Source organism: Mirounga leonina, unplaced genomic scaffold (genome assembly GCF_011800145.1).
Source record: "Mirounga leonina isolate KUSES-001 unplaced genomic scaffold, KU_Mleo_1.0 Mir_151, whole genome shotgun sequence".
NCBI lineage: Eukaryota > Metazoa > Chordata > Mammalia > Carnivora > Phocidae > Mirounga > Mirounga leonina.
Genome location: NW_023270377.1, coordinates 84,285,176 through 84,311,644, shown reverse-complemented (window position 1 = coordinate 84,311,644; position 26,469 = coordinate 84,285,176). Strand labels below are relative to the sequence as shown.

General features: G+C 39.8%; 1 long non-coding RNA gene across 1 annotated transcript; it reads left to right on the top strand.

Moving 5' to 3' along the window:
• On the top strand, positions 1-22,066 carry LOC118012482. Its single transcript, XR_004679724.1, has 3 exons — positions 1-184; positions 7,134-7,374; positions 21,085-22,066. It is a non-coding gene; the product is annotated as an uncharacterized LOC118012482 (long non-coding RNA).
• The last annotated feature ends 4,403 nt before the right edge of the window (positions 22,067-26,469 follow it).

Sequence of the window (26,469 nt, the reverse complement as noted above, 5' to 3'; positions counted from 1 at the left end):
ACGGTCCCTGCAGCCATGCTGGGAGCAGTCACTTCAATGGAAAGCTCTGTGGTCCCTGCCAGCTCCTCTGGTCCACAGATGTCTCAGGACGCAGCCCCGCCCTTTCTCGGTTGCCGAAGTGGGGTTTGCAAACGATCCGGCACACCAGACTTGTAGCCGACCTTAAGGTGGACTTCCACAGAAGGTAGGAAATTTGTTGGCTTCAGAAAAAAAAATTTTTTTTTAATATTTCATACACTCAAAAGGTTTTTTTTTAGAAAGAACCCCTTCCTTTTCAATTCAGGTAGAAACGTTTTGTTCTTTCTGTGAATGAATCCTTTGCTTCTTTGGGGGGTAAATGTGGTTTTGCATACTTTAAGTTTACCCATAAATCCTTCTGAAAATGCAAACTGAAAGCACACTTTCCTTCTCATTAAATTCTATTACACCAAAAGAAAGATCTAAGTCTAACTGTAACAGGATCTAAGCAGTGCTGTAAGCCAGAACTCCGGGGCCACCTTGTAAATAGCACAACATAAGTACACTGGAGAGGGTCTGTCTCTCCATCCTGACTCCGATAAGCAATCGCTGTGTGAAGTCCAATCTATACATTACGTTAGTGGCTTAAACCCAAATAGGGTGACTGTGTAGCCTCTTTTAATTATTGCGAGACAGGGAACATGTTTGATAGAAAATGAAATCATTAAATACGATCTCTCTAGAATAATGTGACTGCTCTTTGACAGGCAGCATTGCTGGAACTTTATTTTTTCACATCTCAGTGGGTAAATAAAAACTTTGTTGGATTTAGGACATCCATGGGCATTTAAAAAAAAGCTTGGCTTAAAGGCCAGGTTTTTTAAATTCAATGAGACAAAGGGGAATTGAAGAGAAGGAAAAAAGAGGAAAGAAAAGAAGGGAGAACAGAGAAATAGAACAGAAGGAAGCAAAAACAAAAAAAAAAGAGAGAAGGAAGGGAGGCAGGGAGGCAGAGAGGCAGGGAGGGAGAGAGACAAAAGAATAAAATATGGAAGTTAAATATACTGACAGCGCAGTTGCTTAAACACGCTGAACTTTCAGAGCAGATCAGCAAAAAGTTTGAAAGCTCAGGTGTTTCTATAACTGTAATACATTGGGAAAATTCACACTGCTAAATGAGCCTCAAATTCTCACTTCCACCTGCATGAAACAGAAATACTGTTAGTGCACTGGGCTATAATCAAAACGATGCCGAAATGAGAACATGAGGATGCAAGACTTGTGAGATCCTTCTGGGTTGTGCTCCCCCACTATGAAATTCTAGAATTTGTAAAATTATATTTTAATATGCTACTAATAGGTTGCATTTGTTGCCTGTTCTGATTTAATAATTTTAAAAACATGCCACTCTTTATGAGGAAATTATTTTTAACACACGATAAAGATTCAGTGTTAATTTTTTTTCCCATTGAGAAATAGTTTCAAGGCTAAATACCCAAATCCAGTTCATGATCCTAAGGATTAGAAGTCAGCAAAATGCTGACGTAATGATGCAGAACCAGAAACAGGGAAGCCATTTGTGCGAAAGCTAGTGTACAGGTCTTGGAAGGACAAGCTAGGATGCTAGGAAGAAGACATAAAACTAAAGAGATACTTGGTTCCCTCTTACCACGTAGATATAAAACAACAAACCTAACAGCCATGTTTCAGATTAGCTCTATTATATGAGCATTTGTTTCACAAAAGAGCTATGTACAAAAGGGCATACCATATCTGAATGTCTGTAGGAGAAAACCATCTTATAACTACAAACTTATTTCGCACTAAAGATCTCTGGTTCCACTGTAAATATTTTTGTTGGGTGCCTGGGTGGCTCAGTCAGTTAAGCGTCCACCTTCGGCTCAGGTCATGATCCCAGGGTCCTGGGATGGAGCCCCGCATCTGCGTCCCTGCTCAGTGGGGAGCCTGCTTCTCCCTCTGCATCTGCCTGCTGATCCCCTGGCTTGTGCTCGTGCTCTCGCTCTCTCTCAAATAAATAAATAAAATCTTAAAAAAAAATAAATATTTTGTTAATGGAGATGACATTGGAGAAAACTTTTCCATCTTTACACTATCAGTTTATACTGACCACATAGTTAGAAATGAAGATTTCTAAGATTTTTGCCTAACACATGTACATGTTTCTATTTCCACAAGTATAAATTATTTATTCTTCTGGATCTCCATTCATCAATCTCAAAATGGAGAAAATACAGAAAATGTATGTATTACGGATTTGCTTGTCTGCACTCTATTATAGAGCAATCCTTGCCCACATTTAAAGATTTACTTAAAGAGAATTTAAATATAAACAGATTCATATGCACGTGCATACATATTGGAAGAATGGAAAAAGGAGGAAATGTTACGAGACTTCCTCTCTAATTCTTTCTACCAAGCACCACTTCTTACACGTATCGTGTTTGGAGTGTTCTTCCTTAAACAGATATCCGTTCTTTTCTCTCATCGGGAACGCGCACTAAGAGCAAATGATGCTGTATTCGTAATATTCGTGCCTTTTTTTCTTGGTGTTTTCTCCTGACGAACCACAAAGTTACTGTGGTAACTCTGTGGTGGCCGAAAGCAGTGAAGCCCAAGTGCTCAAAGGCAGCCTAACTTCAGGACAAAGGTGGATGCTGTCATGAGGAGAGCACCTGATTGGGGCTTCGGGGGTGGCAAGGAGGGCCGAAGGGAAGTGATGCTTTGCTTCTTTTAACCTGGTTTGTCAATGCGTCTTTGCACAATTTATTTACTTCTGACACTTAAATGCATGTGCAAATCCTCTGAGGGCTAAGTCATGTCATTAATCTTTTGTGGCGCGTTATTGTTATGCATATATACCAATTTTGCCAAAAATTCCCCATTACTTCTTCTTCGTTAAATAACAACAAGCTGTGAGGGTTAGTTCTGCATCAGCACTTCAATTTCCTCATGAAAGATTGGCCTGCTTTCTTTTGGGGTTGTGAGCACCCAGGCCAATATTACTCATGTCTTGTTACATAACAAAAGAAAACAAAGGCAACTTGAACAGTAATCTGGCTTCGCCTGTTTGTTCTGGACACCATTTTGGTCTGCACAACTCAGACTACAGGCATTGTTTCCTTGTGTCCCTATACATGGAAAAATAAGGCAATGGAATATGCCAATCCCTTAGTTCTAGCTCTTGGCCAAATGGGCGCTGAGATTTAGCCAAATCTCCTCACCCATTTATGGAATGATATGTGCCCTTGCTAAGAAAATTCTCACCATCCCATTCAGCCTCATTCTCTTCTGAATCTGTGCACGAATCATGGCTGGTTACCCAGCAGAGCCAGTGCTTTACTTTGCCTGTCAAAGCCTGCCGAATGTGCCATTCCTTCTCTGAAGGGCATCAGTACGCTGGCATCCCAGGTACCTCCCCGTGGAGGGTGACAAAAGTCTGGCTACGATCAACACCCTGTCCTAAGCCTGAATGAGTGTCGTATCTCTTGAACAGGTGTTGGGACCAAAGACCAGGACCAGCTGTAACTCTCGCAGCTTTTTCATGAGATAATAAGAATTTTAGGCAGGCTTGATGGAAATTTTGAGATTCATTGAATTGATAAATGTCAAATAAGTGGGGAAAGTAAGTGAGTGGTTTACACACTGATTTGTCATCAATGGAGCTGTAGATCAGATGGCAACGTGATCCTTTTTAGAGCAGCTCTTGTCTTCCTCTGCTCAGATGCACCAAATGAAGCGCCCATTTGCTGACTAGAAATTCACAGTTGAGGTCGACTGATGATGCAGTGCAAACAAGCCTGTTCTGTTCCTCTGCTCACAGATAAATCGTGCCAAGCTTCACCTTTAAATAGCTCCATATTTAATTATGCGATATTTAGAAATGAAGTTCAGTCACAGTTCACTAATAATTTGTTCCCACCTAAGAGAGAGGGAAAAAAAAAAAAGGACAAAACAAAGAAAGAAAGAAAAAGAAAAAAAAAAAACGATATTTAGCAATCAGGAACTCTTAAAAAGAAAAAAAAAAGGACAACTCAGGGCCAGGTTGCAACATAAAATAAAGCATTTATTTAAGGGAAAATCATAATAAACTAATTATAATAAAAATAAACTAAAAAATTTTTAGAGGGTGATATTGTTTTTCTATTTCACCATAAAACCTTAGGAAGTTATGGATTAACTTGAGCAAACAGAACCCGAAGAAGGTACAGTAGCTACTTTCTTGAAAACAAAACAATCTTTTCATTCCTGCCATTTGTCGGAATTCTTCCTTCGGGCAAGCCGGACAGCTGCGCTAGTAGGTTTTTTAGTCATGGGTTATAAGCCCCACCTGGCTAGATTTGTTTAGCAGACAGCTGGCCGAATTAAATAAAAAGAATGGGACACAAAATGCTTCCCAAAAAAAGCTGAGAGAATACTTTTTGGAGGTTTTAGCCTTTTGGAGGTTTATGGTTTCCTCTCTACTTTTTTTCTTGCCTATATTCTCATACTACTATATGTGAATATATATCGTGGGTATTTTCCCTCAGTTATAATGCCATGGTTGAGGTAAAAATGCAGCACAAATGAAAACATCGAGTAAGCGTGTCTTGAACGACTTTTTTTTTTTTTTGAGTTAGAAATACCAATTTGCAGTTTATAAGTCCCCAAGAATGACATCAGTTTTAAATTAGCATTTTTTTATTTCTACATTTTCTTTGCTATTTTTTAAAGCCAATAAAATAGATTTTCTTCATCTGGAATGTTCTTTCTAGCTTAAAGATAAGAAGGAGTCTAAATTGTGGGAATGGCATCCTTCTGCATCTGTTTCTCTCACAAACCTATCAAATATCTAATTTTTGGCATGACTGCTGGCTCCGACAGGGGGATGACATAAACCAGCTTTGTGGTTACATGTTTCACTTTTAATCTCATGGAAATAAAAATCAGCACTGAAATGTCCCTTTACATGTGACAATTCGGGACTCTTTTCCAAAAGCCCAGGCAGAGGGGCGTTAACCTGGTTAAGCTTAACGCACAGCATATGCAGAAGTGTCATGCATTTTTACGCGAAAAGACACAAGGCAAACCTGCCTTCAGTAGAGCTTTGTTCCCATCGGAAGCACAGACTACAAACAATAGGACCTGCATGACTCAGTGGTGGCAAGTTACTTAAGAATGACTGAAATGCATACCAGGATGGGGAGATGAAATAGCTCACTTAATAACCCTACATCTTCTGTGTGTTTTGTCTCTTTCCATAAATGCGGCAGAACTAGTGGAATATTTCAACCATCATGGGTTTGCTACTTAGCACGGGGAGAATCCAGCTTTTCACTAAACACAGTAAATATAGTATGGAAGGCTCAAAAAAACCAAAATGGTTTGGACCTGATCCTGATTGGAGGAACTCCATGAAAATGGATTCCAACTGCTTATAAATGAGCAAGGGGGTGGGGGTGCGCTGGTTTTAAAGACAGCGCGGCAGAGAAACATTAATGCTGATACCCCGCTAGCACCTAAGTAAGAGGTGACAATGATTTGCTGCCACACCAAACGTTAAAACTCCGCAGAAGTTGAAATCTATTTATACAGCCCATGGAAATGTTCTGAATATTAAGGACCAGGCCAGGAAACAAACTCTTTAATTCATGACCTAATACTTGCTTTCCAGAGCAGAAGCCTGACTTGGCCCCTCTCCACCCAGCCTATGCATCTCCATGCAACGTAGACTTTATGGAGCCAGGCATGATCTGTTCACTGCAGAGGCCTGATTCTCCCTAAGCACTGATATCAATATCATACATTTCAAATACAAGGGAGGCCTGGGCAGGCTTAATCCCCGGGGCCCAAGTAAACGGAGTGTGGTCTCTAGGGGGGCTGTTGGCATAGAGCAAAAAGGCAGTGTTACTGTATATGTTTTCACATGGTTAGCAGAATGGGTCCCCATCAAAGACTGAGAAAACAGGCATGGTGAGAAGGGAGGAATGAGGTCACTCTAGGTTTCTGTCTGACCCTAAAAGACAATCCAATCTTGGCTGTCATCTGACAGTCTTCTATTTAGCTTGATAGATACAATTACATCTATCTAGCCAGATAATTACAGTACTGTGCATCTTCCATGTAGTGGTGGCTTAGCAGAATTAAAAGCTATACAATCCTTTTGTGTGTGCTAAGGAGCCTCTCCTTTTCTTCCTCATACAGATTTCCTCCTCCCCCACCCCCCACCTCCCCCGCTCCCCCTGCCCAAGGAAAAGAAAGGGGAGAGAATCCCCTATAAATCATAAATTGTGATTCTGAGGTATCTGTAAACTTTCATAGGAGTCCATCAATTCTGTCCTAGTTCAACTTGCATCTCAGCCAACTTCTTTACTAAAGAAAATTGATTCTTGTTTACTTCTTTCAGTAAGGAGAGTCATGATGAATTTTAATAGGATAACCCCCTAGTGTTAGAAAATCTCCCTCCTTTGGTTGTGGGAGCTTTGAAATTCGTAAATCAGAAATCAGCTTGGATTTTTTTTTTAAATATTTTTAGACAAATATAAAAGATCTCTACAAGTTTCAAGCTCAACCTTAATAATTGCTCAACAGCCATTTCTTCGTTTTGTTTTGTTTTGTTTTCTTCACCCCAATGAGTAGTACGTTATTCTGATACTCTGTTATAAGACACTTTACTTGCAAATTGACCTTCAATTGTTAAAGGAATCACCCACCACCAATAATATTTTATTACTGGATGAAAATTAATATTGTCCCTTACTATTTTAGCAGACACAAGCATTTAATTGGGGATGGTGTGTACTACTTAGTAAAATGAATATTCCTTGGAGAAAAAAAAAAGAGTGATTCTCTAAATGTTAATTCTGTTCATTGAAAGCCATGAGAGAAAAAGTTTATTGTTTTGGACAGAGGTAAACATATTGCTATGGGAATACTCCAGTGTAGATTCCGTAGCTATTATTCAAGATATCAAAACATCTCGTATTTAGCAACAGAAAATGTACTGCGTTATTTGTTGGGTCAAAAGATACTACCTATTCTTGAGAAGGTAATTTATTTTTCTTTGATTTTTAGAGTTCAATTTATAACATAACAAAAGATTACTAATTTCTTCCACCACCTAGAGCTTCAAGTCACTAATTAACTAATCAATTAAATGTATGTTTTCCGCACTTAAGGAACCAAAGAAACCTGCAGGCTCTGTCTATTCACCCAGGCATCGCTTTCCTGGTGGTGGAATGAAACCAGCTTCTTTGTGGGATGGAGCGATCACTGGATGCCAGCAACACTACCCTACAACGTGTAGAGGGGGAAATGCAGGCTAGCTCATCCGAAGGAAGCTACAGGGGAATTTTAGATCAGCAGAATGCAATTATCCAAGTTGGAATTGTTCCAGGACACCAAAAGCGAACTTTAAAGGTGGGTAAATTGAATAGCGTTTCTCCCCAACTGCAGGGCAAGCAAGCACATCCCTGACAAGACTGGTGCTTGTTCTCTATACTTGACTTTACTTTGTGAAAACCAGTGGCCAAGGTCCTGGCCACTGTCACAGGAAATGGAGTGTGTAGACCATTTGAGCAGAATGGAGAGCATCAGATCTAATAACAGGCACCCTACACTCTACAGCTGTCTAAAAAGTGAAAGAAGGTATTTTTAGAATCTGTTTCAAGACACAATATATTTGTTGAGCAGGTATTTAGGAAGACTACGTTTCCATCCCCTCTTGCATCTAAGTGGGACCACATGACTGAGTTCTGTCTGGCCAATAAAATGTGGGCGGAAATACATTACTCGACTTCTAGCTGGGCCATAAAACGCACCTCTTGATCTTCCAATTTCTCTGTCTCTGCTTCTCTGTCTGTCTCTGTCCCTGTCTGTCTGTCTGTCTGTCTCTCTCTCTCTCTCTCTCTCTCTCTCACACACACACACACACACACGGAAGGGAAGGATCTTCTTGGAGAGCAGCTGCCCAGGAGAGTCACACAAGCTACAACAGAATGTACCACGAACAAGGAGAAAAAAAAACTTCTATTGTGTCAATATTCGGGAGTTTTTCTTATACTGACTAGAGATATCTTGACTAATATAATATCCATAATAAAAATGGAATTCTCTTGGGGTGCCTGGGTGGCTCAGTCATTAAGCGTCTGCCTTCGGCTCGGGTCATGATCTCAGGGTCCTGGGATCGAGCCCTACATCGGACTTCCTGCTCCGCGGGAAGCCTGCTTCTCCCTCTCCCACTCCCCCTGCTTGTGTTCCCTCTCTCGCTGTGGCTCTCTCTGTCAAATAAATAAAATCTTAAAAAAAAATGGAATTCTCTTGAATTCCAAAAGTGAAAAAGTTGAAAGTCACTCCATAAAGCAAGGATGTGATAAGACGTACATTTTCATCCAATCCTTGTGAGTATAAAATTTATACTAGTGTTCTGAGGGGGAAACTAAGCTAATACATTAAGCTGTAAGAACTTTACACAATTATTACAGTTTGACCTAGTAATTCTACTTCTAGAATCTATCCTTGAGGAAAAAATTTTTGTTCCTCGGATCATTGGTTATGATAACAAAAAAATTATACAGGTTTTATTATCAGTAATAGAGGGATAGTTACCAAAACTTTGGTTATGCCTTTATTAGGAAATGCTATGCAGTCATTAAAAATTGTATATGCAGTGAATATTTTAGTCACTGATTTGTTCAATAAGCTAATGTTTATTGAGCACCGTTTTTGGACTAGAACTTATTCTAGATCCTGGGGATATGATAATGAGCAACACAGAAAAAAACATCCCTGCTCTTACGATGTATATATTTTTGGTGGGTAAGACTAACATGGTACAATAGACAAGTCAATAAATAAAATAATTGACACTAGTAACAAACTGGGAAAACGCTTCACTGAGAGTTAAGGAAACGAATTCTGACACTACATAGACACCGCCCACACAGGCACACCAACACACAGAGTTAGAGAAAGTCTGCGGAGAAAAACCATAAAGTTCTATCATATGCATATGCAATATTTCTAACCATGAGCAACCCAAAGGCCATGAAACATATAAATTAGTTGCGTTGCTGTTGTATGAATTTGAAATATTAAGTGTACAGCTCTGGTGTGGAGGGATCAATTTACATAGGGTACAAATGTAATTAGGCAGCTAACCAGCAACCACTTCTCAAAATGATTTTATTGTTACAAATCAAGTAACATTCTACAAAGTGATTTCAATTATTCAAAAGAAAACATTATTTTTTTAAATTTTTTGAAAGGCAAAGAAAGGGTGATGGGTTGAGATAGAAACTCGGGGCTAGCACTGATAACGGAGAGGAAAGCCTGTAGTAAGTCTAGCCCAATAATGGTACGATGTTTCTCGTGGAAGCTGGGGCCCGGTGAGTGGGTTCACATTCCCTCTCCCCATCCCTGCCCGGGAAGGAACACAAAGCAATTCATGAAACTGTTTCAGCTTTGTACTCCAGAGAATGCAAAAATTACTCCTCAAGTGAAAAATTAAAGAATCACTAGTGCTCTGAAGTGGACACTTAAATTTTCCCTTACGATTTCCTCTGTTTTCAGGGGCACTTTATACGCTATGGTGGGATGGGTTCATATGTCAATCCTCTAAGTGCTCGGTATGTTCGCTCACAAATGTCCAATGTCTATGCCATCCTTTCGACAGTGATTTTTTTTCCTGGGTTGGGGAATTGAGAATTATTTTTGTTTTAGTCTTCATACTTCTGCATTCTTAAATATTTTCTAAAGAGAGTATGGCTTACTTTAAACATTAAATAAAAACAAAAATTAATGCGTACGGACATATACGTAAACACAAAAGTGTACTGAGGAAGACTTTTTAGCTGTGACCCAGACTTCCGCTACCACTGTAACACCACCTGGCACCTGCGTGGGTGCAAGTACACAATCGAGTCACGTTGTTGGCCATGATGCTCCCAATCGGCCATCACCTGGCAGGTGAGCTTACGTAACGCCTTTGGGCTTCCTGCCACGTCCCTTAAAGACATAAATCACAAAGATGCTGAGTCCCCTGAAAGGCTGACCCTCTCCCCCAAAGTCCATTCACATTCATCCGTCCATCATTTATTAGAGCCCCACACCTTCAGGGAAAGCCTGCAGAGCAGATAACATTTCAGAAGCAGCATATTTCCATAGAATTGCGAGAGAAAGCTTGTCCTTAATGGATCTCAATGAAAAATCTCCTCTGCACATAGGCAGAAGGGTCTGCAGTCCTGAACGAATCCCACCAGAACTAACTCTGTTGGCAGCAGTGGAGAACTCTGAATCAAAGGGTTGGAAGGAATCTAAGTAAGACATCTAGTCCATCACCCTGCCTCCAGGCAATTTTCCAGACAGATGGGTATTTGTCCTGTTCTTAAAGCTCTCCACTGATCTGAGGAAAAAAAGACAAGGGTATTTATATCCATGATGTTTTCTTACCAAATGTGTAATATTTGCCACCTACACCATCTGCAGCAGTTCAGAATGTAGTAAGATTAAAAGTTAAACTCATTGATCTCAGGAAAGACAATGAAATGAAAATATTTTGCTTTATATAATGTAATTTCCCTCAAAGCTTTTGATGAAGGCTTCATAAAATGGCATCAGTCGTTTAGGGCAACGAATGAAGCCTTTGCTTGACAAATGGCAATCACTGCAATTCTCACAACTCAGAAAAAACTCAGTAGTTACTGTTGCTCCTTAACGTGGTTCTGTAGAGGTTAAGTCCAAGGTCATAAGCTTACTCTCTGGGCAGGTCATTTAGCAATACTTTGTTGCATGGCTTTTAACCACAGCTCACCAGTCTCTCAAACATACATCCTTTGTCACAAATACTTTAAGAGAATATGGATAAATTATCAAAAGTTCATGTTTTTGAGTGGAGTGGGGGCTCCTTTTTCTATCCCTCCAGTTATGTGCGTTGCCGTTTTTCTGCATGAAATAAACCTAATTCATTATTTAGTATTTGGATAGAGAAATGAAATTTGAAGATCTCCCGGCCAGATTTTATAAAGAACTACCCAAACCCCAATCCCTTAATCCTCTTATCCGCATACCCGGTTTCTTCATATTTTGGAACTTGAGCTCTTTAAGATTCGACAGGTCACTTTCCCTGATGTTCCATATACTGACTGCCTAGCAACCTCTAGTGATTTTATTGCCATGTGGCCAACCCCAGGTTTGTTCCTTGGGCGTCTTTGTTCTTGAACCGACACCAGCCTAACAAGTCAATATTCAGTTTTTGACATTTGCTGGTGAGGAGAGATGCCACCTCCACCCAGACAGAGACCACGGTTGGTCCTAGTATCTGTGCATGAGCGTGGTCAGGGCAACGAACGTGAGATAGATCTGTAAGAAACACCACTCTGGATAACCCAATCTCCAGCATCTAGTCCTTAGTTCCAGGTGTCAAATACATGGATCCATCCTTAAACTTTCCCCAGGATCATTGCTAAAGGCATTGGAGGCAGTCAGGTCTATTTCTTTAGGAAAACTTTTTCTCAAAAGCTGTTCTGGCTGGGAGTAAGTCTGGCAGTCAGAGCTTAGCCTAGGATGACTACAGCCCAGGTCTTATTGAAGGAACCATGATTTCAAATATGAGTCGCTCAAAAGTATAAGTTTTATAGGATTTATTCTCCCTAATACAGAAAGTTGGTGAAGGTGGCCCAACTTAGTTATGCACTTAGTATGTATAAGATGATCAAAGTTTTGGCAAAATTCTTCTGTACATGAGATAAACTCCCAATGAACAGGGCATAAAGTAATGGAGAATCAACTACACTAGTACAGTAGAAAGAGAATCATCCTGGTAGTCTAGAGATCAGAGTTCATTTGACATTGGTATAAAGCAAGTATAAATTTAATCACATATAACACATAGTTCTAGAACAGTTCTAAGATAAAATCCACCAAGCCCTGGCCTTATAGCAAACTGGGAGCTCTCAGTAAACAAGGTAGAGTGACCTAAAACAGGTGAGGTCGGGGCTGGGGCCTTCTATGCTCAGACCAGTGAGACAGTAAGCCCAAGGCCAGTCCAAGCCAGCATGAATATCTAAAATTTCTGATCAAACAGTGAGATAGGACAGCACATTTTCTGAGGGAAAGTTGTTCTCAGCATCTAGCAGTGCCTGAGTTGTTATTCAAAGAAGTGGATACTAAAATACTAAATATAATATTTATAAATAAATATATATAAATAGAAAATACTAAAAATAGTCCAGTCCTGGTCCACTGGCTGGCAGGATCTAGAGAAGAGAGAAAGGGGCAGGGCCCTGCAGACTGGGTGGGAGGCAAGTTGGCCTCTAGTCCCAGAGGGGGAATGAATAACTAAGAGACCTAAGACCCAGGAATCAACCCAGAGCACAGCTAGATTAGAAAATGAGTCGCACCTGCAGGGGAATAGGTAGAAAGGCTAAGGCGTCCCTGACTCCCCCAGCTGCTAGAGGACATCATCTGCGGTGACGCTCCACTCTGTGTGTACGAGTATCACCAACATACCTCCTTCGTTTCTTATAAGAGCCCTCAGAGGTAGTCAAAAAACGCTCATGAACAAAGAGCTCTCTGGCTAAATATATAGCCCGGAAGATGTTGCATGTTATCACTGCTACCCTGCCTTTATCATACTCTTAGAGAATCACAGTGCACATCCAAAGCTCTGAGATGTCCTGTATGAAAGAGACCGTTTCCAATTGCTTATTAACCCAGAATGTCCAATGAAACCACTTTCCCAGCACCCTAACAAATATACTTACATACTTGTACTTTCAGAAACATTTACAATCTTCTTTCTTACCCAGTGTTCTAAGGAACGGACTCTGAAAATTCCCGAGAAATACATGTGCTTTGTAACACAAAAAATTAAACAAATGTAAAATAGTGTTATTGTGGCCAATTTGTGCTGGTAAAATGAGTAAAATGGTGGTGTTGGAAGCCATTAATGGAGTAGTGGTGCTTATGCTTGGATCACTATAGATCTACCAAGACAACAAAAGGTGGCTAAAGGTCTGAATTTTCTGGCACAACATACACCACAGATGAGGCATATATTTGGGTTTAAAAAAACATACAGAGTGAATGAATGAATGAATGAATGAAAGAATGCGTAAATGAGAGAAAGTACAAATAATATCATATATTCCATCCCTGGAGAATACATTTTCCTTTGAGGGAGACAATAAATTTCTTTCACACTGTGCCCAAATGGTGGCATAGTTCTCCCAGGATGAGCCAACCATCATAATTGTAAACTCACAGGGTATTTGCTCCAGAAAAGTGTCTTTTTCCTACTGGCCCCTTCCCAGCAAAAACTATCTCCTTGCAGGGACTTGTGGATTTTCTACCACATCTGTATTCCCAAATCAATAGCCAGCCTTGTGCCATTGCTTCTATGGAAGACTTAGGTCCTGAGCCATTGGATGTATATATTTGTTGAGGTGGGAGAGGAAAAAAAGATGGTCTCATAGGAAATTACAGTTAAAAAAACAAAACAAAACAAAAGTGTTTTAATAAGAAGTTTCTCGGAGCCTTTAGTATGCTAATGGACATTGTGGTTTCCTAAAAACAGGTTGAGAAGGAGTGGACACACTATAAAGCATTTTCTAAGCTGTAAATTTTTCCACAAAACTTTATGTCCATGGAGCATTTGGGGGGAGATGCTGTGCTGGCTTCTTTAACTTTCCTTATTGTGCTTAGCTAGAACTATCTTGAAGGGTTATTTTAAAGAATGAATGAGACAATGTGAGCAATATTTCCTAGCATAGTCACACACAGCGGAGCTTCAGAAAATAATGTTCCTAATAACCTGCAGGTATTAGGCAAACATAATTATCCTCATTTTGTGAATGAGGAAACTGAGGTTCACAGGAGTTGAGCGACTTGTCTTTAGTCAAAGAGCCAAACTAGGGCTTCTGCCTCCACATCCAAAAAGCTTTCTCCTGGGCCACTGCTTCTGGCCCCTGGGCAGCTCTCACCCCACAACTACATCATTACCTACCATGATGTCACATCCACCCAGAAATCAATTTTGCATGAAACACTCTGAGTAAACCAAGTGGGAGCCTCATTGGTTTGAATTCAATTCTTTTGAGGGCTTGCGATCAGAAAACATGTGCTATCCAATTTTTCCCACACATGCCACTTCTTAGCTGGCCTATCACTGGGGGCCTGGGCAGTGTGGTCTGTTTGAGGCCAATAATCATATCACCATTGTAATGAGTGGCAAATCCTATGTAATTTACACATTAAAAGGAGGCTGAGATGCATGGAAAAACCCAGCCCCCATTTGTCTAATGAAATTAAAGCTCTTAGCCAAATACTGGTGCTGAAAAGAGATGTTTGGGAAGGGCTCTCGCAGGCTCTCTCGCCCCTGCCTCTGAAGAAGAGGGTGAGTGTTCTTTATTCATGATCCCGCCTCTACCTAAATCACTCCCACAATGGGACCTCTAAACCAAGGGGCCCTGTCTGGGAGCATGATTTACGCATAGCTGAGGCCAGGCGGGGCTTACAAAGGCATTATGACTAGTTATTTTCAATGACAATTGAAGGGAAAAAGAAAGCAGCAAAGATGTTCTGTGGCTTGGCAGGCAAAGCACTAAACTGCCCCCCCCCTCCTTCCCCAAACGGCAGCAAAGAAAGTTTTGAGACATACCTGATAAAGCAATTATTTTAAGATATTTTTCTCATTCAGTGGTAGCTGGACGGTATCATAAAACAAGTGTGACTAATACAGCATTTGGAGGAGCCGCACGGAGCCGAAGCTCTGGAACAAAACATTGGTCCCATGACAAGGCAAGAAGAGGTGGCTGGCTCTAGCATTCAATGGCTGTCCAACTTCTTCTGAGCTCCCCAAGACTGAAAATCCCCCTTACGTCGGGGAACCAGCCATGTTGAGGTGAGATGAAACAAAACAACCCACATATAATTGAGTGTCAGTCTGAAAGTCAAGAACCTACCGTCATGAAGCTAGTTAGTCCATAGAATGCTTTCATTTGGCCCATGAATGGCAAATACATGGAAATACTGTAGAGTATGTGGATTTAAGAATATCAGTGGAAGCATCAGGGCAATAATGTGTGCAAAGGAATGGCCAGAGTATACAGGAAAACAGCTAACACACCTTATCCCTGGCTTAACCAACTTCTCATAGGCAAATGCATGTGATGAAAAGAAGGGCTCATACACACGTGTTCACACATACACACCTGAATCAGGAAAAAGAGGTGTGTTAAGAAGTATCATTCTCCATTTTCCTCACCTTCCATAAAATGTTTCAAAATCTAGACACTGTCTGATTCCAACCTCATTTCCTACCACTCTCTTCCACTCCCTATACTCTAACTACATCCTTCTTTATCTTCCTCAATCACATCAAATGCATTTCCGTTTCAAGACATTCTGCCTGTAATATTCTGTCCTAGGATCCTCATACAGCCAGCTCTTTCTTTTTTTTTTTTTAATATTTTATTTATTTATTTGACAGAGAGAGAGAGAGAGCCAGAGAGACAAGTGGGGGAAACAGCAGAGGGAGAGGGAGAAGCAGACCCCCACTGAGCAAGGAGCCTGATGCGGGGTTTGACCCCAGGACCCTGAGATCATGACCTGAGCTGAAGGCAGCTGCTTAACCGACTGAGCCACCCAGGAGCCCCCAGCTAGCTCTTTCTCATCCAAGTAGACTTTTGCGGGTTCTAAGTACATCAGATCAAATATATTTAAAAACACTCATATTAAATAAAATGTACATAAAATAAGAACAGTTGAGTTTCAGTTGATTAGCAACAATAGACATTTTGTGTGCATTCAAATGAACATTGTTGATTTAAATTCTGCAGTATTCTTTTCTTTTTTTTTTTCCTTTAAGTAAACTCGACTCCAACATGGGGCTCAAACTCATGACCCCGAGATCAAGAGTCACATGCTCTACTGACTGAACCAGTCAGGTGCCCCTCTGCAGTATTTTTTTCATAAATTATTGGCAATAACATTTTTTCCAGGTTTGAAATACTTTTGTAAGCCCTTAAAAAACTCCTAGCCAACATTAACTAATAGATGAAATATTTCTGTTCTTACCATTTGAGTTTAGGACAAATAGCATCACATACTCAGAAGAGGTGTTTTCTAACTATCCCTTCCAAAATATCCACCCATTTCACATTCAGTGACTTTCTACCATTTACTGTACTTTTTATAGTCACTATATGACTGAATGAATTCACACATCCTAGGTTAATTCCACAATAATACTGATTTAATATAATAATACTGATTTAAATTTGCATTTGTATAGGACTCATAACTAAACTGTAGTAGTTTCAACAGTAACAATTCAAGATGCCATTTCAAAGGTATCTGGTATTGTAGGGTAGGAGGCTGGTCAGTGGCTCAGTTTTAAGTTTTAAATATAAAATAAATAAATGCATACATACATACTTCTAACAGAGAAACTTTAAAATCTAATTTTGTATCTGGTTGAAATTTTGGTTCTCATAGAGAAGAGAAAGCCAACAGAGAGAACATGACCCAGCTCTCAGAGTAGGTGGGCAGAAAACATAACCAGAACCCAAATTTATAGAGACGATTGAAAGAGAGCAAATCTTCCCATTAAAATCGATATATAAAACATTGGGATGTAAAGTCTGTAGTTTCATAAGTGCACCAACAAAATCCAAGCTTAGCAACAAAATACTTTTAGGTATAAATCAGATATCTTGGTGCAAACTATGGGACAGAGAATGTAGCACTCACTCATGAAGCCCCAGACCAGAAAAGTATGTAACGTTATCATTCAGCCTTCAGAAAGAGTAATGGCAAGCAGGTATCAGAGCCGATGGAGTGGTGATTTACATACAACTCCCTTTACAGAGACTGTATTTGAATTACCTTCCACAAAGCACTTTGTTTTTAAGAAAAATCTTTTGTTAAACAACACCTCCTGATATTTTGATAGACAGATGCCAGGACCAAATGAATCTTATGAAATTGTTAGAATTTTAGTTCTGGGATCCAGAGTAGACTAAGTCAACCATTGCATAATTCTGATTTAAATAGTTTGTGTGTTGTATGTTGGCTGTCTTATTTCATTTCCTCAGTAACTTTATATGTAGGTAAAAAATATATTGTCCTTGTTTTGTGGTAAAGAAACAGATGCTCAGAGAAATTAGATTCCTATTTTAGTTAGAATAGGTCAAGCTTATGCGACAGTAACAAGCAATTCCAAAAGAAACAAGCTATGCACATACAAAGTCACACAGGCTGGCTACCTCTTCATGGCAGCTTCCTCTTTACAGCAGGCTCAGCAATATGAATTGTTTTCATTTTGTAGCTCTGTCACCTCAACATGTGGCTACCCTGTAAGTTGGGAAAGAAGGAAGTGAAGAGTTACATAGGAGTGTTTCTTGGACTTAACACAGGAGTGATACACATAATCTCTCTCTATATTTCATTGGCCAGAACCAGTCACACAATCCTATTTAAAAGCAAGGTTGTTGGGAACTATAGCTTTCCATGTTCCCAAGAAAGGGGAATTTGATATGGAATCTGTCTCTCTCGTAGTGTCTAAGATCAAACAGCAAATAAAGTGAAAGAGCTAAGACTTGGCCCTAATCTGACAGCAACCCAGTACTCTTTCCATGACTCTAACCTGGAAAATAAAGATATGGTTTGTTTTGTTTTGTTTTGTTCTGCTTCCATTTCCAGGACCCAGCATATACCTGACATATGGAAGATACTCAAAATAGTTCCTATAATAGAAGGAGGGAAAGCAGGGATGGAGGGAAAGAGAAAAGGATGGAGAGAGGAAGGGAGAAAATACAGAAGATCTTTATTGTTTCTTAATTTCATGATTGATTGATTCTTTGAAGTATGGTAAAGGACAGATATGATATAGCCACTACTTCCCAGCCTTACAATGTCTTTTCACAGCGCTGAAGTGAAGAAGTAAAAATGTAGAGACCGGTATGGCCACCTTCAAGTTTCTGCCCCATACACCCTGCAAATATCTCCATCAATGGAGGAAGAGAGACGGGGAGAGAAAGAAGATTAAGGAAAGGAAGAAAAGATTAAGAAAAAAAGACTAGGTATCTCTTATGGGGAGGAAACAGAGGCAAAAGGAATTCATTTGGAATGTATATTGGTATATAATATGCCTTGAGTTCTTTTCCAGAAAGGTGACATGTAAAGGAAATGCTACGGCAAAATTATTTAATAAAAAGAATACTGGATTTCTTCTGTGCTGTACAATTTACAGTAGAATCAAAGGACCACGCTTTTACACAGCCCTTACAGGAAAAGCAAAACAGGGGCAAGCAGAAATAAATTAAGTATCTGCCATTGATTGTCATGGATAGCACCAGCTTATTGAGCTAATACTTTATTAGTGTGCTATAGCTTGGATGATGATGGTCTTTTTATTGTTTTTGTGGTAACTCTTTATTTTAAGTATCTTATCATTATGAATTCATTTAGTATTGATTGCAATAGCACTGATCATAAAGAATTAATTTGGCCTTACCATGAATATCATACACACTTATATAAGAGTTTAGCTGTAATTCAAAATTAATTAATATGGTAAAATTTTATTGCCTTTGCAATTTTGCAATCTTTTTAAATGCATCTAAGGTATTTTTTTTCAGCAGGTAGTACCTAGCAGAAAATCTACCTAAGGCATTTTTCTCTGGAAGACAACTTCATTTAATGATAAATGGAAAATCTACCTTAAAAAAAATTCTTCATGTCTTAAAATATTTGTGATCCCAGCTCCAGAATTCGGGGTTACCAAAAGACTGAAGCCTTGAGTCCTAGAAAAATGATCATGTCTTCTGGGTGTTCCCACTTCCGTGGCATGGCTAGGATGAGCAACATAATTGAGGGTTTATCTCTCCTCAGTATCTTCTGTCTCTCACCTAAGATGATTTGTCCCTGTCAGAGTGAAGGGCCCCCAGCAAAGGAACTCCATTTACTTATAATGATATTGAATTACCAGAAGGTACAATTCCGGGCATACTTCTAGCTAGTTGAGATTGTTGAATGTAGGTATTAGTGGGAATCTGGTGAGGTTGGGTCTAAATCAAATGGCACGTGTCTGGAATGCCTGTCTATGGCCTTCAGTGACAATCCACTCCACTGTTTTCTGTTGCTGCTACTGTCCGGAATGGGGGCATGTGTAGATCTATTGGGACATCATGCTACAGATGGCCGGCCTTACACAGATCTGGACTAGGGTGTCATTCAAGGACTGCTACTAAAAGCCACCAATGTCTTAAAATAATCTCTTCCCTCCACCCTCTCAGCGTTCGGAAAGTCTCTGAGGCTTCTCATCATCCCTATTGAAAATGTAAATGTCACTTAGATCCAGTAGAATAATCCATTTACCCACCAGGAATTTATCAGTAAGCAATCCAACATATGCAATCACTCTGACTGAATAAAATATTGAAATTTTAATGAAGAGGTGGGAACTGAGAAACAATATGGAGGATGGGAGACTGCCCAAAAGGCAGCCCTTGTGGAATGTCTCTATAGTAGGCCCTAGAATCCCAGGGACCAGCAGAGATCCTGAGAAGAGGTAAAGGAGCACACAGAACCGAAACGGAATCTTGAAGACAAAATTTTGGTCAAGGAAAGTGCAAGATCAGCCAGTTAGCAGGCCAGAGAAGAACTAGGGGTGGCTTAGCCCAGGTGGAGTCAGCAGAGAGCAGCTGGGTGCCAGGAAACTCACAGAGCCCTGGCAAGCATTAAGGGCTCCCTGCTGTCAGGGGATATGCTAATGGAAAATGACATTAGAATACAAAGTAGGTAGTCAGCAGCAAAATTGATTTGGAGGGGGATATAGGCCTGTGCCCCAGTGACTTAGCCCATTGTCAGAGCCCAGAGCCAGAGCAGTAGATATGGGCAAGGCAGGACAACCCAAAACTCATAGCAGAAGTGCTTGTGGAATCCCCAATAGGAAAGAACCTGTTACGGAGTAAGCTAAAAATGCCAACTATAAAGAGACGAGTCCCGGAGCGATCAGGGATTTCTGGGGTATCACTCTGAAATGTTTCTTAGGATTCCTGAATCTGTTTTACTGAAAGCGTCTTCAGCGATACTAAAAATTGGTTTCCTCTTTTCCAATACATAGCACTTGTAACTTTCAAAGGGACCCTTAGAGGAAATTCAGCCTCATTGGCAAAGCCAGTTTCAGGAAGTTCTTCCAAGCTGCCATCCCTCGCAGTATAAGCTCTCCCTTCTTCTAACTTCCACTGTGCTTTCTCTCGGGGAAACCATAAAAATGAAAAGAAGCCACACCTTTCACTAGCCAAACTCTCTCTTACAGTTGTACAGAAATGTAATTATCACCCTTGTCTTAGGTAGTAAATACCAGAAGTTTTTTAGTTGGCATAAACAAAGATTGTCCTACTCCTGTCTGATACCAAAAAGGTATATACAAGTCTATTCTTATCTTTCTAATTACTGATATTTTCTTCGTGTCAGTTAATAACACACTGCAAATCAAATAACACAGCTGCTGAACAGAAGATTCTGAAGTCCAGAATTCACCTGTCCCACCAGATTAGTTAAAGGTTTCAGGAAAAGGGAAGACTAAAGAGAACTGAAGTAATTTGGTTCTTAACACCTTAAATAAGCATGTCATTTGATTAGAGGTGTTTCAGGGTGTCTTCAGTGGCAAAGATGCCCCCCTTCCTGATAAACACCAAGTTCAGCACCTCAAAGTGATTATGTGAGCATATGCATTCGCCCTTAAAACTTAGCAGAGGATCTCACTGAGGTAAGAGGGTATTCTTTATTTGTGCTATGGGAAGCAATAATGGAGATTTGCACTTCTTCAATATAGCATAGGATTTCCCAGAATGCTGACTAACAGAACCAGTCGGAGGTTTATTGATGTAGCGCCGTATTGAAAACACAGGTTTATTAATAAAGAGCTTCATGAGAGTCTGAGAGGCAAAAGGAGATAGCAAATGATACGATGGCACGAAAAATAGGAAGACCGTGTGAAAAAGCGTGTGGCTTGAGAAATGTGACCAGGAGATTAACTGCCGGGATCAACTTAGAAGCTTAAGCATTCAGGGAAAACATTCAAGTGGACTCTATGCTAACAGAGCCTTTTCCTTCTGTTTGCAGGTTTCAATAGCCACAAACGTCTCTTAGCATTTCCCTCCCTTAGGAAGACAATATCAGACGGCTGGCACTGATTTCTTAAAATTATACTGGCAAAAAGATAAACAAAGCTCAAGATAAAGAAATACATTTTACACTAAAAAAAAAAAAAAAAAGGAAAAAGAAAGAAAAAAACCACACTGAAACCAAATCCTCATATTTCTTGGCTCACGGTAGCAGGCTGACTAGTTACCCAAAATGAGCTTACTGCAAAATCACTCTGTTCTCACCACAGGCACAATTTACCAACTGGGTGCAACAGACACCGGGCTGGCTCCTGAACTTCTCTCCTCCAATTAAGCTGCACAACCTGTTACCATTTTGCCAATGGACTCTATTTACTTAGGTTCTGCATAACTTGCCAAGTGCTCACTCTGTGGAATTCCCAGCAAAGAGAAAGGAACAATTGGGGGAAATTTTTGTTAACATCCTTTCTTTTAACTTTCCCTAGCAGAGGGGAATGCATCAACGTGGAGCAGATGTGCTGAGACCAAATGCTCTCTTCCTCATGATTACGGTTGGTTATACCTGTGGATAGGCGAGCTAATTCCGCCGCAAATGTGCAAGAGAGGGTAGTACTAACGTACAATGTGTGGTCCTGGAGGCTTTGTTCCCACGTAATAGGGTGCTTCGTTTCACGAGACCTGGCACGTTGAGAAGAAAACTGAAGCAAAACAGCCCTGTGCCGTTGGAATCATGAGCTATCTCCGTGAGGCTTAGAGAGTGCCCAAGTTCTCGGCGATGTTGACATAAATATCATGGAATTTATTATTTGGAGTTGGAAAATAATGATTCTTTCTGCTTAATGTGCTCAGCGACTCTGCACCCGATTGTTTTCTGCCATTTGAGAATGCCCGAGGATGTCATTAAAACTACGTGTATCAATATTAAACCTTTACAAGTAGTTGACTAAATGAGCTGTTATTATCTTTGTTTCTGACAATAGTGTACCTTTTTACTTCATTTATCAGTAACTAGGTGTAGTCGATTGCACTTTGGTATTGATCCCAATATCCATACCCATCACAGACTACCTTTCTTCAAGGTCATCGTAAGGTCGAGTTATGATCAATATGAATTGACTGTCTGCAAATAAATTTATGTAGCTGACATTATTGCAAGTAATACCTTTTTTCAAATTAAGGTGGACCACTTTGTGAAGCATATGTGTTTGAAATATTAATGGTAACATCATCCAACTCTGCATAATGAACCAGCCTCCCCATAATTTACGAGTCCCCTTTGTAGAACTGAAAGTTACATAAGCTCCCCAATAACCATTCTTAAATAACACCTGCAGGGTTTCAAGCTTCGGATTTAGTGTGGATGCTAATTATGTTTTCCAAGCAATGGTATTCTCCTATGTAGCTCCTATGTGCATTTTGATTTCCAATTTCCAAGTCTCATTTCTATCATTGCTATTTCAAAGTTCAGTGGAATATTTAGTCATCCTAATCAGAGGACCACATTTGATAAAACCAACTTTCTTGATAGTAGAAACAGCACTATCAAAATGCAGCGTGATTCCAATGCCATCTTCCTACCATGGGCCCCTCAAACTGTGGAGAGACGCACTTGTGATCAGCCTATTAGCCACTGGATGTCACTGACGCTTACATAAATGGAGCTTAAGGGGCATTTATCTGACTGTAAAAATCATGACTTCAGTAGAAAGCAGTTTAGCTAGAAACATTTCAATCAGGCAATTTCTAATTTCAGAAAAATAGGCTCATAAAGCTCACAAAGGCGATACCCAACTTCAAGCGTGATTAGTTTCAGTTGTTTGTTTCAGCTTTAACTGGGATATGAATAAACAGCAAGTTTTGGGGGTGCATTCCATTTTGACAGCACCTGCCATTCTGCTTTTAAAGGGACACTGCCCAGTCAGGTTTGTGACATCCTGAAAGGCTTATCAGCAAGTCCAAATCATAAAACAATACCTTGGGAAATCCTTTTAATTCTATAATTATTGTTTTGTGTGTAACACAACATTCTACATTTAACTGTTTTCATGAGAATATATATTCTTATAAAAATTAAAGGTTATTTGAAGCAATTCAAATGTACTTCTTTTGGTACAAATGATTTGGATTCAGATTTTAAACAAGAAATTGGGCTTTGTAAAGCATAATTAATGATGACAAGTGTCAGAAAAACATCATCAAATGTATTATAAAATGGCTTCCACCATAAAATTCATTCTCAAATCAGATTATGGCAAAGGAACATAATTTTCCTTGACTGTTTCATGAATTCTCTTTCCAGGACATATCAGGGAAACCAATCAGATCTATCAGTAGATGGTCTACAGTGTAAAATTGAAAAGATGCAGTAGGTTGGAAAGTTCTAACAAAATAAGGATTTATCTTTTGTCTTGAATATAGACACAAAGCAAATGTAGTATGTGAGTGGCTTGGAGAAAAGGCACTATATAAGAGCAAAGAATTATGACAAATGACATCGCAACAGACATGCTGCCATCCCAGAGCTTGAGCCATTTGAGAAGCTATTTTGAATTAATAACGCATGCCATCGTGATTACATTTGCTTAGCAGATACATTTTAAGAAATAACAGCCTGCAAGAGGAAACTGAAACAATAGTTCTCTATCTTTATGTAACATATAATTGCCATTTTTCTTCAGAGAGAAAAGGTTCCAAGTCCATAGGAACTAGAGTCTAGGTTTTTATTTTTAAGTGGCTATATACTTGTGTATACATCAAAATAAATTTAATATCCACCCCCCCAAAAAATATTATATTACTAGAAATAGAAATTCATGGGGACCAGATCACCCACTGGTAGCTCACATTGTCAGAGCTGAAGCGAGGTGCGGGGAGGGGGCGGGTGGCAAAGTAACTGAAATTGAACCAACTTTTTGCATAAGGAACGCAGAGAAGGCTAAAGCAGCAATGCGTGCCCAATCTCACCCCATCATCATCTCCTCCCATCAAAAACAATCTTGAAAATATGTGAAAATACACACGTACATTTGGGCAATGTTATCTGTTGCTAAGTTGGTTGAAAAGGAAAGCTCTCCATCCACATAACAGAGGCCAAGCAAATATGTTGTCAATTGCTCATAGTTCAGGTAGCGGGGAACACCTGGAATTGCATCTTTAGGCAATTTGGCGCTTGGCAAAAGGCAGAAAGACAACACGGTAAGGAGTTGCCTCCCTCTCACTTAAACGATGTTTCCACCTTAAATTAAAGCTGTAGCAGCAGTAGGTAAGGTGGTCAATGCAATTAAATTCAAAAACCTGAATGTATTGAACTTTCTGCAATTATACATGGGTCATCTCTGGACAATATGTTGGCCATCTGGTAGCATCTGTGCCGTTCCCTCTAATAGAGTTCCTGCTGTGGCTCGAGGCCATGGCAGGCAGCACTAAGCAGGTCACATGTTGTGTCTTTCAGCCATATTTAGGTCACAATTTGGGATGGGAGGAGGCAGGAATTATCTTTTTGCACAAAGGCAATAAAAATGAATACTCCCTTGTAGGTATCTTGTGTTTTTTGTTAAAGAGGGAGAGAGTTACAGTTTGGTTCCATGCTTCATCCCAAGGTGTGCAAAAGATAAGACAGAATATCATATGCTAAAGACTAAACGTTTGTCTGTATGTTTTCTTTTCTCACACAAAAAAATTTAAAAATGGGCCTTTGTAAGTGGTGGCATATCTGGGGTTTTTTTGTTTCTTTGTTTGGTTTGGTTTGGTTTGGTTTGCTAAGGGAAGGGATGGAAGGGGGAATTCAAAATCTATTAATTAGTATTTAGATAATGGATAGAATGCAGAATATTCTAGAATGCTGGTACATTCTAGAAAACTCTTTTTGAGAGAGGGGTGATAAAAAGAATATATATATGCTTGTCTTTCAAATAGAAGTTGCAAATTATACATACTTGTATTTTACCTCTAGACAGTTATTGAAAACTCACATCCTATTAGTTGACTCACAAAATGTGTACAAAAATCTCAGCAACACTGAGAAACACAATGCCTTTTTCCAAAGTAAGATCATTCTAGAAATGTGAATATGAAATAACAGGTCCTATTAAATCTTACTTTTGACATGGGTATAAAGCGTCCACCTGGCGTATTTACTGATTGCCCCCAAAAAACAACTACAGCATGCACATTTTGAAAGTATGAACCTTACATGTATTATCCAAGTTCACTTGATATAGATTTTAAAATGCAATATGGACAAGAGTCAAGTCCGACATAAGCAATTTCAGTTTGACATCAATTAGTGAGTAGCTTTTACTCTTATAGACATATTTATAATGGAAAGGAGTGCATTTAGACTTTAAGGTCCTGCCAACTAATCAATTTGATGAACTAATTGATAATAAATGTTAATTGACAACTAACAGCAGTCAATTAATTGCATTTCAAATGCAGCTCCAGGAAGCTGAGTTGAACATTATTCTACCTCAAGCTACTCAAATAATAGCTCAGCAATGACTTTGCAACAGGCCATAAAGGTCAAAATGGGCGAGCCTTTTCCTTATTAGGAGATCGGGGATCCCAGGGCCCGGGTTTACAAAAACAGGAGCCGCTCATACCCAAAGCTCCTCTCACTGCCCCTGTGCTGATTCTCTCTCTCTCAGACAGTTTGCTGGCCTCCTGAGTCTCCTCTGGCTTTCCCTTTGGGGTGCAACGTGGAAAGCCAGTACTCAAAGCCAAAGAAGCTGTTGCTTCTGCCAGTTATATAATCTGTCTCTTCGACGGAGCCACTTAACTAAAAGCTAAACCTACAAATGAGGACGGTTCTGTTTAGTTATGTGTCTTTGTAGCAGGGAAGATATGCCCCGTTTTCTAATTTCCTACCATTAAAGAGTGTTAAAGAACAAGTGAGATGGACAACTGGTGCATCTGGTACAATTCAGTCCTAAAAAATGCTCTCTGTTAGAGTTCCAGTGTTCTTCATTTTAGTCAGTTGATCCATACTAAAAGCCCCACAACTTCATCTGAAAGCTCTGCCCGTATCCTCAAAAGGAAACTCATTTTGTATATGTAATAAAGGTCTCACTAGCTTTTTGGACTCCAGAGCCTTGGCACTTGTCTTCACTTTTCCTAGAAAGTTCTTTCCTCTATGATCTCATGAATCCTGTCTTTACTTCATTCAGACTTCTGCGTACATGTCACTTCAGAGAAGTCCCCCTGGCCAGTCTGCATCAAACCTACGCACATTCCTTTGTTCACTTTCTATTCTCTTATATTGCCTTACTTCTCTTCACAGCTCATATCGCTACCTGCCATTACATAGTCTTGGTTTATTTATCACCGATTTCCTTTACTTAAATGTAAACTCCATGGGGGAGGGACTTGAAACTATTCATTGTGT